Below are 18,180 nucleotides of genomic sequence, written 5' to 3' on the forward strand. Positions count from 1 at the left end.
AAGAGATGGTCACTGAATGACTGAGTGAGTGAATGGATGGCTTGCCTTTGAGACCACAAGTTCCCATAAGCAGGGTCTTTGTATTATTCACCTTTGCTCCTTGGAATGTTCACAGCTCTTGCGGGTGGTAAATGCATGTCAGAAATACTTGTGGGGCGCCTGGGTGGTTCAGGCAGTTAAGCGTCTGCCTTCCGCTCAGGTCATGATCTCGGGGTTCTGGGATGGAGTCCCTGCTCAGTGGTGAGTCTTCTTCTCCCTCTCTCTGTATGATCTTTCTCGCCCTTGCTCTCTCACAAATAAATAAAAATTTTAAAAATCTTTAAAGAAAAAATACTTGTAAAAGAGTCTGGAATGTAATGAGCCAATCTGCCAATAGAGCAGCTTCTTCACAGAGGCTGTGGCTCTGTGTCCTCCCCTGCCCCCTGGACTGCATGCTCCTTCATGCCATGTGCTGAGATGACTCAGCCTGTATCCTCCGTGTGGGCCCTCAGGAAATGTTTGCTGTGTTTGCTTGTTGTTTGCCTCACTCCATACATTGGATAAACGTAATCCTTCTGTACCTGCTTCACCTCCCTGCTCCTTCAGCCCTTGTTTCAAACACTCTTTTAGAAATCAGAATTAGACGGAATAAAGTATCTGATTGCGTGGAGATGCTTTCTTACTGTTTTAAGGTAGGAATAAAAAGATCAACATAGAACTATGACAAGGCCCAATGTCTCTAATTAGGCATTAGAGGTTAGAGACAAAAAAGAACCTTTTTTTTTTTTTTTTTGGTTTAACAAGTGAGGTGTGGGATGTACCACTTCATAACTAATAGACTTTTCTCACCAGGGTACATGGGAAGTATTCTTTCTTCAGTGACAAAGAACAGACACACAATGACAAGCACTGGTGGGGGTGTGGAGTGACAGGGCAGACCACCCAGTCCTCCAGGGTGGGGACCAGCAGTGCAGGTGCCCATCCCATCAGACAAACCTGGCCTCACCATTTATGCCAGGAATACGGTCCATCACAACCTTGAGGGGAACAGAGCTGCTCTCTCAACGTGGATATAAAAACATGTAGCTGCAGGACCGGGTTTGATTCATATTCTCAGGAAGTATAAGCAAACCTCAAACAAGTGCTTTATCCTTGGGAGTCACCAGAGATGTGGCTGAAGAAGATAAACCCGAAAGAATCCTCCCAGCTCACCAAGCCCCAGCATATCATGCCCAAGTGAGGATGCAGTGGTTAGCAGTACCTATTAGAGACAGGTGGGTGGGTGGCCCCAGTCAGAATGTGCTTCCTGGCTGACCCGACCCCAACAGAGTGTCCCTTTATGGTCAGAGAAGTCTCCCTTCCCCATCACCCACACTTAGACAGGAAGGTGGTCACCCCAGCTGTTGGACAGGCCTGTTGAAGAGCCGAGTTGGGTGTCCAGAAAGGGACAGTATTGTCTGCTTTGCAGCCGTAGCAGTGTTGCATGAGGCATGATGGTCTTCAAAAAGGGTGGCAAAAAGCAGAAACAGTTTACTCTGCTGCATAGCCTCATACCGGTGATAACCGCACACCATTCATGACCAGCACTCGCCGGGTGTGCAGCTGTTTCTAGAGAAAAGGCTGAGCCTTACTTTTCCTTAAGGAGGAATCCCTGTCAGGCCTGGGAGGAATCTGAGGAATCTGCCAGGTTGATGCCTCAAGACACTTCCCAGATTGTGTGGTCCCAGCTGTTTGCTCCAGTCCCCAAATCTCTGTGCAACTTTGCATCTTGATACCAGGTTCTTGCTCACCTACCAGTGCTCTCAAAGACCCCGTGCCTCCTTACTGAGGCATAGAAGAACATCTGGGTCCTTTCTGGGTCTGACACAGGGTATGTCAAAGCTGAAGTATGGCCTTCGGCTCATTAACTTGACCACAGGCCTCTGCTGTGTCATTACCTTCTGCTGTATGGGATCTTTTATTAGAGATGTGGGGCCACACTTTTGTAGACCAAAGGAAGCAAATAGCCGGCTTTTGCCCCAGCCTCATATCAAATGGGTCTTACCATTTATAAATAAATGCCCACTCCAGTGCTAGCTGAAGAGGGGGGAATGAGAACAAAAGAGGAAGAGCAAGAAGACAGAATGCGAATACACACACCTCTCACCTCCTAGTCTTTCTTTCTCCTCTCATCCATCCACTCACTCCTTTCTTTCAGTTTCTTGAACACAGTCTTTTCACCCCAGGGCCTTTGCATATGCTATTGTTTCTCTCCAGAATGTTCTATCTGCTCTTCTAATAGACTACACATTCATACCCTTTAGAATTCATTTCAGATGGACCCTTAGGAAAAAGGCCTTCCCTGACACATAATCTAAAGAATGACCACCCCTGTTTTCCATTTTATCACCACCTCTTCTCCATAGTACATATCATAATATCGTAGTACATATCATAATATGTAGTTATTTTAATGGTTTGTTTCATTGCTTTTTGTCAGTATTATACGCTTCATGAGTGGAGAGATAAAGAGTGTTGTGTCTATCAGCATTTCTCCCATGTCTGGATTCCAATAAATATTTCTTATTTTTTTTATAAACATATAATGTATTTTTATCCCCAGGGGTACAGGTCTGTGAATCGCCAGGTTTACACATTTCACAGCACTCACCATGGCACATACCCTCCCCAATGTCCATAACCCCCCTCCCCCTCTCCCAACCCCACCTCCGCCCAGCAACCCCCAGTTTGTTTTGTGAGATTAAGAGTCACTTATGGTTTGTCTCCCTCCCAATCCCATCTTGTTTCATTTATTCTTCTCCTATCCCCCTAACCCCCCATGTTGCATCTCCATGCCCTCATATCAGGGAGATCATATGACAGTTGTATTTCTCTGATTGACTTATTTCACTAAGCATGATACCCTCTAGTTCCATCCACGTCATCGCAAATGGCAAGATTTCATTTCTTTTGATGGCTGCATAGTATTCCATTGTGTTTATATACCACATCTTCTTTATCCATTCATCTGTTGATGGACATCTAGGTTCTTTCCATAGTTTGGCTATTGTACACATTGCTGCTATAAACATTCGGGTGCACGTGCCCCTTTGGATCACTACGTTTGTATCTTTAGGGTAAATACCCGGTAGTGCAATTGCTGGGTCATAGGGTAGTTCTATTTTCAACATTTTGAGGAACCTCCATGCTGTTTTCCAGAGTGGTTGCACCAGCTTGCATTCCCACCAACAGTGGAGGAGGGTTCCCCTTTCTCCACATCCTTGCCAGCATCTCTCATTTCCTGATTTGTTAATTTTAGCCATTCTGACTGGTATGAGGTGATATCTCATTGTGGTTTTGATTTGTATTTCTCTGATGCCAAGTGATGTGGAGCACTTTTTCATGTGTCTGTTGGCCATCTGGATGTCTTCTTTGCAGAAATGTCTGTTCATGTCCTCTGCCCATTTCTTGATTGGATTGTTTGTTCTTTGGGTGTTGAGTTTGTGAAGTTCCTTATAGATTTTGGACACTAGCCCTTTATCTGATATGTCGTTTGCAAATATCTTCTCCCATTCTGTTAGTTGTCTTTTGGTTTAGTTAACTGTTTCCTTTGCTGTGCAAAACTTTTGATCTTGATGAAATCCCAGTAGTTCATTTTTGCCCTTGTTTCCCTTGCCTTTGCCGATGTTCCTAGGAAGATGTTGCTGCGGCTGAGGTCGAAGAGGTTGCTGCCTGTGTTCTCCTCAAGGATTTTGATGGATTCCTTTCTCACAGTGAGGTCCTTCATCCATTTTGAGTCTATTTTCGTGTGTGGTGTAAGGAAGTGGTCCAATTTCATTTTTCTGCATGTGGCTGTCCAATTTTCCCAGCACCATTTATTGAAGAGGCTGTCTTTTTTCCATTGGACATTCTTTCCTGCTTCGTCGAAGATGAGTTGACCATAGATTTGAGGGTCTATTTTTGGGCTCTCTGTTCTGTTCCATTAATCTATGTGTCTGTTTTTGTGCCAGTACCATGCTGTCTTGATGATGACAGCTTTGTAATAGAGCTTGAAGTCCGGAATTGTGATGCCACCAACTTTGGCTTTCTTTTTCAATATTCCTTTGGCTATTCGAGGTCTTTTCTGGTTCCATATAAATTTTAGGATTATTTGTTCCATTTCTTTGAAAAAAATGGATGGTATTTTGATAGGGATTGCATTAAATGTGTAGATTGCTTTAGGTAGCATGGACATTTTCACAATATTTATTCTTCCAATCCAGGAGCATGGAACATTTTTCCATTTCTTTGTGTCTTCCTCAATTTCTTTCATGAGTACTTTATAGTTTTCTGCATATAGATCTTAGCCTCTTTGGTTAGGTTTATTCCTAGGTATCTTATAGTTTTGGGTGCAATTGTAAATGGGATTGACTCCTTAATTTCTCTTTCTTCTGTCTTGTTGTTGGTGTAGAGAAATGCAGCTGATTTCTGTGTATTGATTTTATATCCTGACACTTTACTGAATTCCTGTACAAGTTCTAGCAGTTTTGGAGTGGAGTCTTTTGGGTTTTCCACATATGGTATCATATCATCTGTGAAGAGTGATAGTTTGACTTCTTCTTTGCCAATTTGGATACCTTTAATTTCTTTTTGTTGTCTAATTGCTGAGGCTAGGACTTCTAGTACTATGTTGAAGAGCAGTGGTGATAATGGACATCCCTGCCGTGTTCCTAACCTTAGCGGAAAAGCTTTCAGTTTTTCTCCATTGAGAATGATATTTGCGGTGGGTTTTTCATAGATGGCTTTGATAATATTGAGGTATGTGCCCTCTATCCCCACACTTTGAAGAGTTTTGATCAGGAAGGGATGCTGTACTTTGTCAAATGCTTTCTCAGCATCTATTGAGAGTATCATATGGTTCTTGTTCTTTCTTTTATTAATGTGTTGTATCACATTGATTGATTTGCGGATGTTGAACCAACCTTGCAGCCCTGGAATAAATCCCACTTGGTCGTGGTGAATAATCCTTTTAATGTACTGTTGAATCCTATTAGCTAGTATTTTGGTGAGAATTTTCGCATCTGTGTTCATCAAGGATATTGGTGTGTAGTTCTCTTTTTTGGCGGAATCCTTGTCTGGTTTGGGGATCAAGGTGATGCTGGCCTCATAAAATGAGTTTGGAAGTTTCCCTTCCATTTCTATTTTTTGGAACAGTTTCAGGAGAATAGGAATGAGTTCTTCTTTAAATGTTTGGTAGAATTCCCCTGGGAAGCCATCTGGCCCTGGGCTTTTGTTTCTTTGGAGATTTTTGATGACTGTTTCAATCTCCTTACTGGTTATGGGCCTGTTCAGGTTTTCTATTTCTTCCTGGTTCAGCTGTGGTAGTTTATATGTCTCTAGGAATGCATCCGATTCCAATAAATATTTATCTGTTTTTTTTCCTCTAAGGGTTGGTTCATCACTTATGCCAAAGCATGCATCTTTAAAGGCCACCTTGGGTTCTTACCTGCAACCATTATGGAGTGAATTCTTGAGTAGCAGTTGTAGAATTAGTTCAGGCCTAGTAGCAGAGATATAGGCCAAAATACTTCCACTACCAACAAAGAGAACTTTCATGAATAGGAAGTTGACAGGAAGAAAAGGATTTCCTAGCTGACTTCCATGTCTGAATAATTTTTCATTGTTCTTTCTTTAGTTTCTGTTTGATTTATATTTGGAAGTAATTATGATGCCTGATTACAAAGTAAATTAAACATAGATAACGTTATTATGAAGTTAAATTGTATATTAATAGACTAGTTTTACAAACTATAATAATAATAGCTATAACATTTATTATAATTTATTTTAAAGACCCTGTAAACATTGCTAATTTATTTAACTGTTAAGCAAAAACAAACAAAATAGAACATAACTTGATAAAGGACATACCCATTTTCCTTTCAGTTCATTACACAGCAGATGTATAAATATAAGAGAATGATTTGTAAATATACCAAATGGTCTGGTATGTTTTTTATCCTATTGAGTAAATAAAATCCTGAAATCTGAAGTAGGAACTCAATGATTAAGAAAACTCCCTTTGATGACATTTGGGACCCTGTAGAACTAGAAAAGTTTTATTCTGGTGGAGATGAAAATTCACTTAAATTATAAAATAAAACTTAATGCAATTTTAGTCCACATCTGGAATGATAAATATGATGATGGATAGATGTCATTCTGAGAAAAAAAGGAAGATTATCTTAGCCAAGTAATAGCACAATTTCAATTTCAGTCTATTTTAAAGAGAATTTTATAAGGAGAGTTTAGTTCTTGTTCTTCCAAAATCCAGCAAGCAAGTAATCAGCAGTTTTAAGAGTCCCTAAGTACTCATTGACTTAATAGACAATTACAGCATATTGTGTTTAAAAAAAAGTTAGCTGTTTTAGAAGTCCCTAATTACAGATTTATATGATAGACTTATCAAGGAAAAATAATACATTTCAAAATGTACTTATAATCTTAATGATATTATCTGTTTTAAATGTTCCTTGTTGAAGTGCTTATCCTGTGTGCTCTATCTTCTGAAGGTGTGAGGGCAGAATTCATGTACTTTGTTCTAAAACTTGGTATTTGGGTACCTAATTCTAGCATGAAACAGTTTTGCAAATTATTTTCTCATCATAGCTAGATGACTTCCTTTGCTTCTGTTCACAGTTATTGAAATGAAATATGACAAGGTGGTCTTAGTTGTCCCATTACAGACACTATTAGATTGTCTCTCATCAAAGCACTGTTCTGTTCTCTAAGTTACTGATACTACAAATGCACACAAACTTCTAAAAGTCCTGGAATAGCTCAGTGGTTTGAAAGTAAAGCACTGTATTCCAGTCTGAGGGTCCTGTCCCAGTATGTAGGTCCTATCTGGCCATAGATTTGTGGATGTTGGCACATGGTTGTCCTGTAGAGACCCTGGGTTAGGCAGCAGACTTTTCAGGATTTCTCAGAAAGGTTTTTACCCTATCCAGAAAACCGTAACATCTTCTAAGGAAAGGGAAAGTGATAATATGCAATTGTTACACCCCTGTGTCTACGTTGCCCTACAGGTTTGGATAATGGAAACCTTGAATGATCAACAGACTGCCTGAGAATATTGTTTGAGGAAGGTTTACCATCTTAGAGGGTAATGTCAGTGTTGTCACTGAATAAAGACCTTTTTTGGTCTTTTTTTTTGGCATCTTAACTGTACTGAGCACTGTGCCAGGCTTGGAAAATCCTGTGGGACATGGTTTTACACTGGTGACCATAGTGGGTGGGGCAGCTAGGATGGACTCTGAATAGGCACCTGGCCAGGGCAGGGGAGGGCAGGTCCCACAGGAGGCGTTGCTGGGTCACTCTGCTGCTGCAGATACCAGTTCCAGTGGGAAGAGATTCAAATTTCTCCTCCTAAGATTCTAGTCACACCAACGTCATGTTTTGAGCTTGGGGGTCAGAGTGAATATGGGGAGCTTGTGAGGGCAACTCCATGTGTTGGTTTACAGACAAGCTTAGGGGTAGTAGCATCTCGGAGATGTCTTGTTCCCTTTCTTTCCTGATCTTAGAAAACCTGGCAAATACCTGTCCATTTTATTTTCTAAGTAGATCTATCCTTAAATGACACATTGGAACGAAAATAGAATCAAATATTTTTAACATAAAATAAATATTATATATTTGCATTATGAAGGAAGCTGCATCGAGATTATGGTTTGTTTTTTCACTTCACTCTGCATTCTAAACAACCAAGAATCATGAAGTTGGAAAGGTACACAAACCTAAAATTCAGTGAATAATGCGAGAGCCTTTGGCTTATATTTTACTTTTCATGTATGCTTTGATACTCATTTCAAACCAGAAAGTAAAAATTGGAGTATTTGTTTTCTTGGCAAAGCAATAAATTTTAACTTCAACACATATGAATATTGTAATTTTAAGAGATGTCAGAAGAGCCTCCCTGGGTCTTTGGGATAACAGACTCCGCACTGTCGTATCCAGCTGGGCCGCCATGGGGTTTTCCTTGCATGACCTGCCCGTGGCAGGACTGGAACATTTAGGAGCTCCTATCCTAGCCACTGCAGACCCAACGTCAGAGTTACTCTGACCCTCCAGTAGCCTCTACCTATTACATATGACATAAGCCTGTCTTCCGTTGCCACTTACTTGCCCTAGAACGTTCTTTAGAGTGCTCCTAATTTTACTTGCAGCATTCCTTCGTAAAAATGTTCTGCGTGTAATGTTTCTGTGATCACCAAATAGTGGGAAGCCGATATGAGTGAGGACATGGCTGCTCATAGCGTATCATTGCGACTCTGTTACTGACCCACTCCTTCAAGACATTATTCCCTTCGAATAATCCTACACTCCTTAACGCTGCTTTGCTTGACTCTTTTCTCTGCACATTAAAAGCTTTTATGTCCCAAGGAATGGCAGAGCAGAGTGAAAGAAGTGGCTGTGGACGTTTATAATCTTTAATGCGTAACTGGTGTTTTTTGCAGGGAAGAGAACATCTTCCATCCTTTGCTTTGAAGTCGGCACTCTCTTCTTCATATCAATGGGCCTGTTTTGTAACGGAAGTCATTAGGAGCCGACTCTTTATGTAATACCTGCCCATGAATTCCCTACCGTGTCAGGTGATCAGGGAAAACAGCAACACAGTGAAGTCTCCCATCTGATTCCAGGGTTAGCCTCCACCTTCCCCAAGTAAAGGCAGGACATGTTTTTGGTCACAATTACTGAAAGGCGTGTCTTGCTCAGCCTAGTGCAGAGGGTTAATCTTTCATCACGAACTGGACAGTCAGCATGTACTGAGCAGAAGGTGCAGTGAGTGGCCTGAGTTCAAGGTCATGCTGTATGAAAACTATACCTGGACCATTGCCAGCTCAGGAAACTACACCCCTTGTGAGGAGCGTGTGAGGATCAGGAGCAGTGGTGGTCTCTGACTTGCTCTGCGCGCTCTCGTGGTGGACTCTGACTTGCTGTGTGCGCTCCCATGGTGGTCTCCAACTCGCTCTGCATGCTCCCGTGGTGGTCTCTGACTCGTTGTGTGTGCTCCTGTGGTGGTCTCCGACTCGCTCTGTGCGCTCCCGTGGTGGTCTCAGGCTCGCTGTGCGCACTCCCGCTGTATCTGTTGCTGTCACTGCGTAGCATGGTGCAATCACCCAGACTTCACTCTGTTTATTCCAGATATTTGACTAACACGTGTGTGGTTACCCTTGCTGTCGCTTAAAGCAAGGAATAGTGGGTTCAGAAGTTTTGTGTCTATAAACCTATAGAAGTTTTGAGTACAGAGGTTGCACCTTGGGCAGCATAGCAGAGTGAAAAGAGCACAAGTTAAGAAGTTTGCAAGTTAAGTCTGCAAGTTAAGAAGCTTGAATTCTTGTCCTGACTGCCATGATATGATTTATGATCTGGCACAAAGAATTTGATCTCCCAAAGCATTATTTCCTTATTGCAAAACTTAGAGTGGTCTAGGTCAGTGGTTTTCAACCTGAGAAGGAACACCTAAGTAAGATCCACAAGCTTGGGACACCTGGGTGGCTCAGTGGGTTAAAGCCTCTGCGTTCAGCTCAGGTCATGATCCCAGGGTCCTGGGATCGAGCCCCGCATTGGGCTCTCTGCTCAGCGGGGAGCCTGCTTCCTCCTCTTTCTCTGCCAGCCCCTCTGCCTACTTGTGATCTCTGTCTGTCATGTAAATAAATAAAATCTTAAAAAAAAAAAAAAAAAGATCCACAAGCTTACCCCTGGAATTCAGATTTTTGGGGACTTAGAACTTTATATGTCCAAATATCTGAGTCCTTTCCAGCATCTCCTGATCCTCTGCGTCTGTGCCCATGGTGTCTGGCCTACGCAGAACCTGCTAGATTATTGTCCTGCTGCTTTAGAGTGGACTCAAAGGGCAGGTACCATGGACACTTACCCAGCCATCAGCAAGTTAGCATTTCATGGTCAGACGGTCTGAGGGGCGCTTTCTCTCCTTCTCAGAATGGAACATCTTCATGTCTGTGATGAAAGGGGTGTTGTTATTTGCTGTTTTGAGCAGGCAGCACAGAGCAGGTGTGGTCTCTTGCCTATCTTGCACAGAAGTCCCTCTGGGCAGCACTAACACTTTACAGGCAGAAGCGCTCATCCTTCTCCCTCAAGCCAATAATCCAAACTAACTCAAAGCCCCCAGTGAGTAAACTAGTACACAAGTCTTGGAGGAAAGGTGAGTTGCTCCTTCCATTTCATCCAAGCATGTGTTACCGACCTCAGGGTGGAGGGTTTCCTTCCCACTAAAACATGGCAATTCTGCCAAGACTAATCACAAGTTACTCAATACAAGAGTGTCATTAATTGTAGAGTTAGGTTTAGAGTAGAAGTCACAATTAATTATATACATATAAACAAGCTTCCCAAGCAACTCTCAACATTTAGAATAGCCGAGGTGTTAACTTTTGGAGGGATTGGGCATTAATGCCCAGTTCTACTTTAGGAGTTATTTGCAGGTTATTGGAAAGATGTTATCATCACCCCTTTTTAGAATCACTCCATAGTTTAATTCTTCTAAATAATTTCTTCTTTCGGTAAAAGGAGAAAAAAATCAGTTAAAGGATTGGAGATGCTCAAAAACAAACATGAATATGGTTTTAAGTCAGTTTTGTATCTCTCTTCACACAAATAAGAAAAGTTCTAGAAGTAAGGAAGGCATAGTTACCATCCTTTGGGATTCTATTTAGTTAGTGTCCTGTTGCAGGGGCAAAGTACAGGGAGAAAGAAAGGGAGGAGAGGGGACAAAGAGAGCATGAGGTCGGGGAGGGGAGAGAAACAGAAATAGTATAGAGTGAGGAGGGAAAGGGAAGGTTGCAGAGTTTTCATTTTGATTAGATGGGAGTAATTCATTTACATAAAACAAATACCAAATTAGTTTTTGCTGTTGTTGTTGTTTTTAAGAAAGCTGATATCATGAAACAAGATGGGATCAAGAAGGAGACAAACCATAAGAGACTCTTACTCTCACAAAACAAACTGAGGGTTGCTGGGGGGTGGGGGTAAGGATAGGGTGGCTGGGTGATGGACATTGGGGAGGGCATGTTCTATGGTGAGTGCTGTGAAGTGTGTAAGCCTGATGATTCACAGACCTGTACCTCTGGGGCTAATAATACATTATATGTTAATAAAAAATAAAAAATTAAATTAAAAAAAAAAGAAAGCCGATTTCATATAAAAGACAAATGAGGGGAGATGCAGCACAAAAGAAAGTAGTTTTAGCTTCTATAGTAGCTGGGGTTTTTTTTTTTAAGATTTTTATTTATTTATTTGAGAGAGAGCACAAGCCAGGGTGAGGTGAGTGGGGAGGGCAGAGGGAGAGGGAGAAGCAGAATCTCTTTGAGTAGGGAGTCTGACACAAGGTTCCATCTGGGGACCCCTGGGTCATGACGTGAGCTGAAGGCAGACTCTTAAGTGACTAAGCCACCCAGGTACCCCAGTTTTTATAATACCTTTGAAAGAATTTGTGTAAAAGTTAAGAAGACAAATGCATCTACTTTTATTTCTTTCTTAAAAGTAATGAAAACCCCCCGCCTGCCTCTCTGTCTACTTGTGATCTCTGTCAAATAAATAAATAAAATCTTAAAAAAAAAAAAAGTAAGGAAAACAATGATACAGTATAGTCTAGTGAAGTAGTTTTGTTTGACTTGCTGTTAGACACATATTGCCCCCTACCACTTGCCCCTCATCCCAGTATGGTTATGAGTTAGAGGCAGGTTTAATTCAATTTAGTTCAGTAACATGTGAACCAGATATTTCATGTGTACCAGTACACCCAAAGTTTTTTCTACTCTTAAAATTCTGTGCTTCTGCGTTATCTATGTGGACCTCTCCCAATTTTTCCATTCCATAAATCAAGAGTGTTGTTTTTCTGATTTTTTGAAAGGTTAAAAACTGGGTTACAAAACAGGTTGGCATTTTATGAAGGTCTCTGCTATTTGGTAATATGAGAAGAGCCTAGTTTTGTGTAAACAGTTGGGTACAAATTGACGCCCTCATCCTGTGCCCATACTTAAGCGCGAGATCTGATTTTTTTGGGCTCCCCTTGTTATTGACCAGTTACCCACCATGTTATTCTGTCTCTTATTTAAAACTCCACATGTGATAAATGCATTTTATATTTGCTAAGGAAATCTTTGCCCACTGTTCTGTCTCCTTTTGAATACTGAGCAGAGCCCAGTAGAACACATTTCACTTTTTACCGTAAATGTTCAGTGGGAAGCTCTGGTTGGATCCGTGGGAGGGGCTTTCAGAAGCTGCCATTGCTACTGAACTCTTCTCACCGCGGGGTGATCGTGGTGCTCGCCGCGGTAGAATAAGTATCATTGTCACCACTGGCTACAGAGCAGGACTCGGGCACATTTCTAGATGGGGTCCTGCATCAGGTGAGTGACTAGTTTGCCTTCCATTACAGCTATTGCCATGGCTATATTTTAAAGGTTTTTCTAGATCAACAGGTTAGACAAAATAGTCACATTTGTAGGAACCTTTTCTTATTCTTAGGTTGCATTTCCATTTCACAAAATTATTATTCTATTTTGCTTACATATCATGAAACCTGACAGCCTGAAACCTGGGACAAGCAAACATGGTGTTTGGTTACATTATTTTCTTCAACACTGTTTTCGTCTTCTGTTTGAGAAACTCATTATTACAGCACAATGGGTATTTGTTGTCCCTAATTTCATTAGGAGATAAAGAATAAGTATGATTAATCTATAATTTCAGTTTGAAAGGTATGCTTATTCTTTGCATTCTCTAGCATACAGGGGTAATTATTTCATTAAATCTTCTTAACAACTGTAAAATAAATTTCCTGGGGGCAGGGTGGGAGAAAAAAAACAAAATTAAGCAAAACAGGGTACTGCCCTAAAGGTTTCTTTCTAAAATAAAGACAGTGAAATCCTAATTATATGAAATGAGAACATGTGCATATCTGAATAGTTTCCTTTATTTATTTCTTTTTAGATCCAGCTTTAAATCTCCTCCTTCCCTTGCTCCATTCTTAATTTCAGCTGATGGTCTTGGGGCCTGTTTTGCTTAGAAAACTAGTGCTCTGGGTGGAGAGCAGTTAGCACCCAGGTCTGCCTCTTTTTTCTCTTCCACACTCCCTTACCTTGAGTAGGGCTCCTTGGCATCCAGTGACCAAAAACGGTCCCATTCCAGTCCTAGCAGCTCTGCGCTGCATACGCACAGCCAGGGAACAGGTGCCCTTCCTCATCATGTGGTCACAGCTCCTGACTTGCTTCCTGGTGCACTGTCTGCATGTCCTTCTCCGTGGAAGATGCATGGCTCTGCCTGGCTGTGCCTTCTCCTCCCCTTCCTCACGTTCTTTTCGTCTCTACCTACTCTGTTTCCCAGAGCTCAGTCCTCAGGCCTCTTCTCTCCTCCGCTGACACTAACTCACCATGGGATCTCACCTAGTCCATGGCCTCAAGCACCGGGTGTAGACATCCTGGCTGCAGGGTACCTCTAGACCCAGCCACAAGGCACAGCCTGCCCCATGCCCTTGCCTACTGTGCCCCTTAAAGAACAGGCTCAGTAAGTGTATTCTTAGTTATTCTTCAGCCCTTTCTATTCTCCAGAGCCCCCGCCTAACCTAGAATGTCGCTTTGGCTTGTGAGATCTCATCTCTTGTCTGCTTTCCTTTTTGGCTCCAACCACACTGGCCTTCCTGCTGTTCTTCCAGAAACATGCTCTCACTCCGTGTAGAATCGAATGTCAGGACTTCTCCCCTGACTACCAGCCTTAAGAGCATCCCCACTTCTGCCCCATGACTTTATGTCTTCCTAGCACCATCACTATCCGACATTCCATTGTGTTTCTCAATGAGTGTTTATTCTATCTTTGGCAACAGAATGTAAGCTCCAGGGATGACAGGTCTTTCTGTTTGGTCTGCTGCCATATCCTTGGCCCCCTTAAATCCTGTCTGGTACTACCAGGCACTCAGTACCTCTTTAAACGAGTAAATAACTCTCAGTGTCCATTCAAAAAAGCTATTATTTAAAAAATAGTATCAAGAAAATAAGAGTTAAAATATCTTAACTTGTTTGCTAGCAGTATCACATTGAAATCTGTTCCACTTTTCTGTGTATCCTCCAGCAGATATTACCAGGCGATGCTAAAGTCATTTCTCTGTAAAACACTTATGAAATGAATCAGGTTGAACTGAAAACTTTTCTGGCAGTGGATTATTAGCTAGGAAGCCTGCTGCTTGAGCCCTGTGCCCTGATGTGGGCCCACATCAGTGCGGAGCTCACATATATACGTAATGGACCAGAGCCCCTTCATTTGCTTTGGTGCCATTGTCATTCTGCCCCAATCCCCTCTAGACCCAATAAAACAACAGTTCGGAGAGGGGGCTGCTTCCTACTCAGAAAGAGGGCAGTGAACGCAGCAGCCTCTGACCCACACTGACTGGCCAGTAAGCCTTTTCACTCACGTCACTTGTGGTCACCACTTTTGGCCATTTTGAAATAAAGGCCGGTTCCCTTTCTCATTTTCTAGCAATGGGTGCGAGCTCTTTAGTGTACTGATTTTTCCGTTGATATCTTACATCTTCTTTACATGACAAATAGATCTAATGCTCATATTCAATTCTTGTTTTTGTCTTAGAACAATTATTTGATTTCACAAAAGGATAAACAATAAAATCGCTGTTTTCTTGTATGGACTTTTAAGATGCAAGTCACACAAAAATCTGTTTACAATGGTTTAATCAAAGAGAGGGTTATTCTTCAACACTTCCGCTTTCATCTTTGTGCTTGTCAACATTGTGAGCTCCTACGTGTGCATTCCACCAAGGTCGAAGGAGGAGGACATGGGCACAGCAGCACTGGCATCACCTTTACCCTCCTGCTGGGAAAAAGCAGTTGTGGATATCCTTATATTGCATTTTCCTTAGGTCTTATTGTCCCAGACGGTGTCAAATGACCACATCTAGATGTGAGAGGCTGGCAAAGCCAACATTTTTAGCTGGACACGTTGCTGCCTTGAACCAAATGAGGGTTCAGTCAGCGAGAAAGAGGGAATGGACGTTGGGTGGGCAACTACCGTGTCTGCCCGGGCTGCCGATGGCAGCCACATACTTCCATGTGAATGGAGGACCCACCAGGGCATTTTACTTACTGTATCATGTGAGTGTGAAGCATTGCTCCCTACTCGGATAATTTCCAGTCTACAAGGATATTTTCAATTTTGTTTTGCCTTTGCGGGAAGAACTATGCCATTAGATTGACTCCTGCCTAAGTACAATTTTCACAGAAGACTCAGAATACATTAGGAGCTATTCGTGCTGCTTGATAATAGCTCATGGTATTCAGAAATAGAAAACCAGAGATTGATTTTAGACAAGCTAAGCTCTGAAATAGGAGTAAAGTGGAGATTAGCTTCCAGCATGGTGGTCAGGATATGCCAAATAATGCCTACAGGTGTTAATTGTTGCTGTCTTTATGATTTCTGATTCATTTGTAAAATGTTTTTATTTGGTATTTATTATGTGCCAGTTGCTGCTTATAGTGGGTTCTGGGGCTCCAGTGGTGGACTCATTAGATAAGCTCAATGTCCTGATTCTAGTGAAGGGAGACAGGAGCTCAGCAGATAAACTAGGAAATCAATTTCAGTTAAAGTGGCAAAAAGCAAGCAAGGTAGGGCAAAATGTTCAGGATGGTCTCTCTGAAAAAAATGATTTCAAGTTGAGAACATTTTCTTCTTGAGACTTAATTCTTTAAATATCCAAGTTAAAAGGAAGATATTCTTGGTAAAAATGCAATTATTTTCTGAGGGAAAAATACATTCATTTCATCATAGTTTCCCTTATCCTAGAGGCAATAATATGAAGGATTATAGAATTCACAGGTTTCTTTTCCCCAACAGATGGCTGTCTAATTCACCGTTGAGTCAACCCATTAAACTTCATCATACAAAATGTACCAAGGAAAATTGTTAGATTCCATGCTTTTTTATTGCATGTTCTTCTCTACTTCTTCTTTGTTATGACCCTTGCTTGCGGTTCTTAATGTAATAACTCTTCTCATAATAGTTGAGGTCATACTTTTCCTTACATATCTAACAAGTAGAGAAATATCACCCCCATCGGGACATTTGGAGATAAGTGTGCATTGATAAATATTTAAAAGGTCACTTCAAGCCTAATTTAATCAAGTGCACTGAAATAGTCCTGAAAACCATATTAGAGAGCCTTCACTGATAGTTTACTGGAAAGTTGTCCACACAGAGCGACACCCGGACTGACTGACAGAGAGCGTTTGTTTAGTGGTTTGTTTATAGGTATAATATTCCAGGTCTTTGTGACGGTGGCCTTAGTAGTGCATTGTGAGGCGCTGTTTGGAGAAAACTCTACTTATATTCTGTGCTTCTCTCTTATAAATCTTTTTATTTACTGACTGACATAAGCATACTTCTTAATTAGAGACTTGTTTACAGTTCTTTAACTATAGTTTTCATTGAATTTGTTTAAAAGTTGTTTCTTTCTCAAGGCTGCTTCCAAAAGCTACCTTTGGATGGGGCAACATGTTTCTCTCTGTTTATCCCTCAAGGTGTTTTGCAAAATTATGAAGGCATAATAAGTGTCTAAAGACAGATTTTCTTCTCACTCAATAAACTTACCGAAAATGTCTCTGAGGTCTAAATATTTGCTGTGGTACCTTCTAATATTTGTTATACATAGGTCGTGGGCTTGTATATAGCCTGTGAGCATCTGCAGCTTGCAGGTTATAAACAAAGCTGTGGAAATGGCAGCCCAGGAACATATCTTGAGGTTCTCTGACATCTTCAGGTTAACTAAAGGAGGGAGATCTGGCAAACAGTATTCCAAGAGAATGCCCATATGCACCAAGGAAACTGTCGGCGGGGCGGTGGTGATGGTGCTGCCACCAAAGCCTGTGGACAGTAACAACTTGAGAAGGGATAGTTCGTAATCACACCAAGGCAGCAAGTGTGATGCATCCTCAATAGCCCATGATGGGCTTCATGCACAGAAGTCGTTAGTTACTTGAGAGAACTGACTTGGTTTGAGAAGCGAGATGTGGGGAAACAGAAATAACATCTCTGAGAAGTCTGACTGGGAAGGGCAAAACAGTGATTGGCTCATAAACGAGAATGTGAGTCCCAAGGAGAGCGTTAAGCTTTTGTTTGCTGTTTTGTCTTGTCTTTGTTTGTTTCTTTTTGTGACGGGGAAAATGGAATTTGTTGAAATACTGGCACAAAAGATTCAATAGTGCAGGAGTGACAAGAATATATTAGAGCCTAAAGACCCTATAGATAAGACCCAAATGGAAGGGGTGAGAGACCCACCCTGGAGGGGAGAGAGCTCCTCGTTGTGATGGAAAGGAAGGAGGGAATGCTGTACCCCACGGACAGGCTCCTGTTTTCCCAGTGAAGTACAGGCAGGGGCAGCTGTGAGAACCACAGGTAGAGGCTTGCGGAGGCCTGGGAGAGTGGGGAGGGGCTCAGGTGACACTGAAGACCAGAGTTTTGGTAACAGTGAATCTGCACTGTTGTGTAATTTTTTCTGGGAGAACTTAGTCCTGCGAAACAGAGACCAGCAGGGTGGTGCCGCTGACCCATGGCAGGCTCTTTATATCCTTCCTACAGTCACCTGTCACAGAAGGTCTTCGAGGCAAGGGGGCTTAAGTTATTTGCAACAGAGGGGGAGCTACTGGTTGGCAGAATCGAAGAAAAGGGAAGGGAGTTATGAAGGGAGAGAAGTGAGAATGGGAAAGAAGGGACTCCGTGGCCTGGAAACTCCCAGGATATTGAACCATCATCGGCAGCTGGGCTACCTCAGCAAGCAATCTGGAAGGATACGATTTTGTAGTCAGATGGCCTGTTTGCTTAGTGCTTTTGGAAGCAGTGTCATTTTGTGTGATGACAAGATCCAGAGCATTTTTTCTAGAGGGAGAACAGACTGAGGAAAATCACAGAACAGAGAAACAGGGTTGAGCTCCTGATAATCTTTAGAGATAGATTGCCCTTGGGCTTGATAGAGTTTCTTTCTGGCCTGGAGTGGTTACATACAGTACATATTAGCATTGAAATTAATATTAAGTGCATACAGCATTATAATAGTATTAATACAGCATAAGTGTTACTGTACATAGTATTAGTGTAGCGAAGTAGGAGTCAGTGCTTTTTTCAGCTAGCTTTGAAAGCTACTTAAGCATGGCTAGGGCTATG

At 41.8% G+C, this 18,180-nt stretch overlaps 1 protein-coding gene across 1 annotated transcript in view; it reads left to right on the top strand.

The window, feature by feature from the left end:
* Positions 1-18,180, top strand: part of L3MBTL4 (L3MBTL histone methyl-lysine binding protein 4) — a 500,325-nt gene that overhangs the window by 299,541 nt on the left and 182,604 nt on the right. The gene's annotated exons all lie outside the window — the stretch shown is intronic.

Source organism: Meles meles, chromosome 12 (genome assembly GCF_922984935.1).
Source record: "Meles meles chromosome 12, mMelMel3.1 paternal haplotype, whole genome shotgun sequence".
Classification (NCBI taxonomy): Eukaryota; Metazoa; Chordata; class Mammalia; order Carnivora; family Mustelidae; genus Meles; species Meles meles.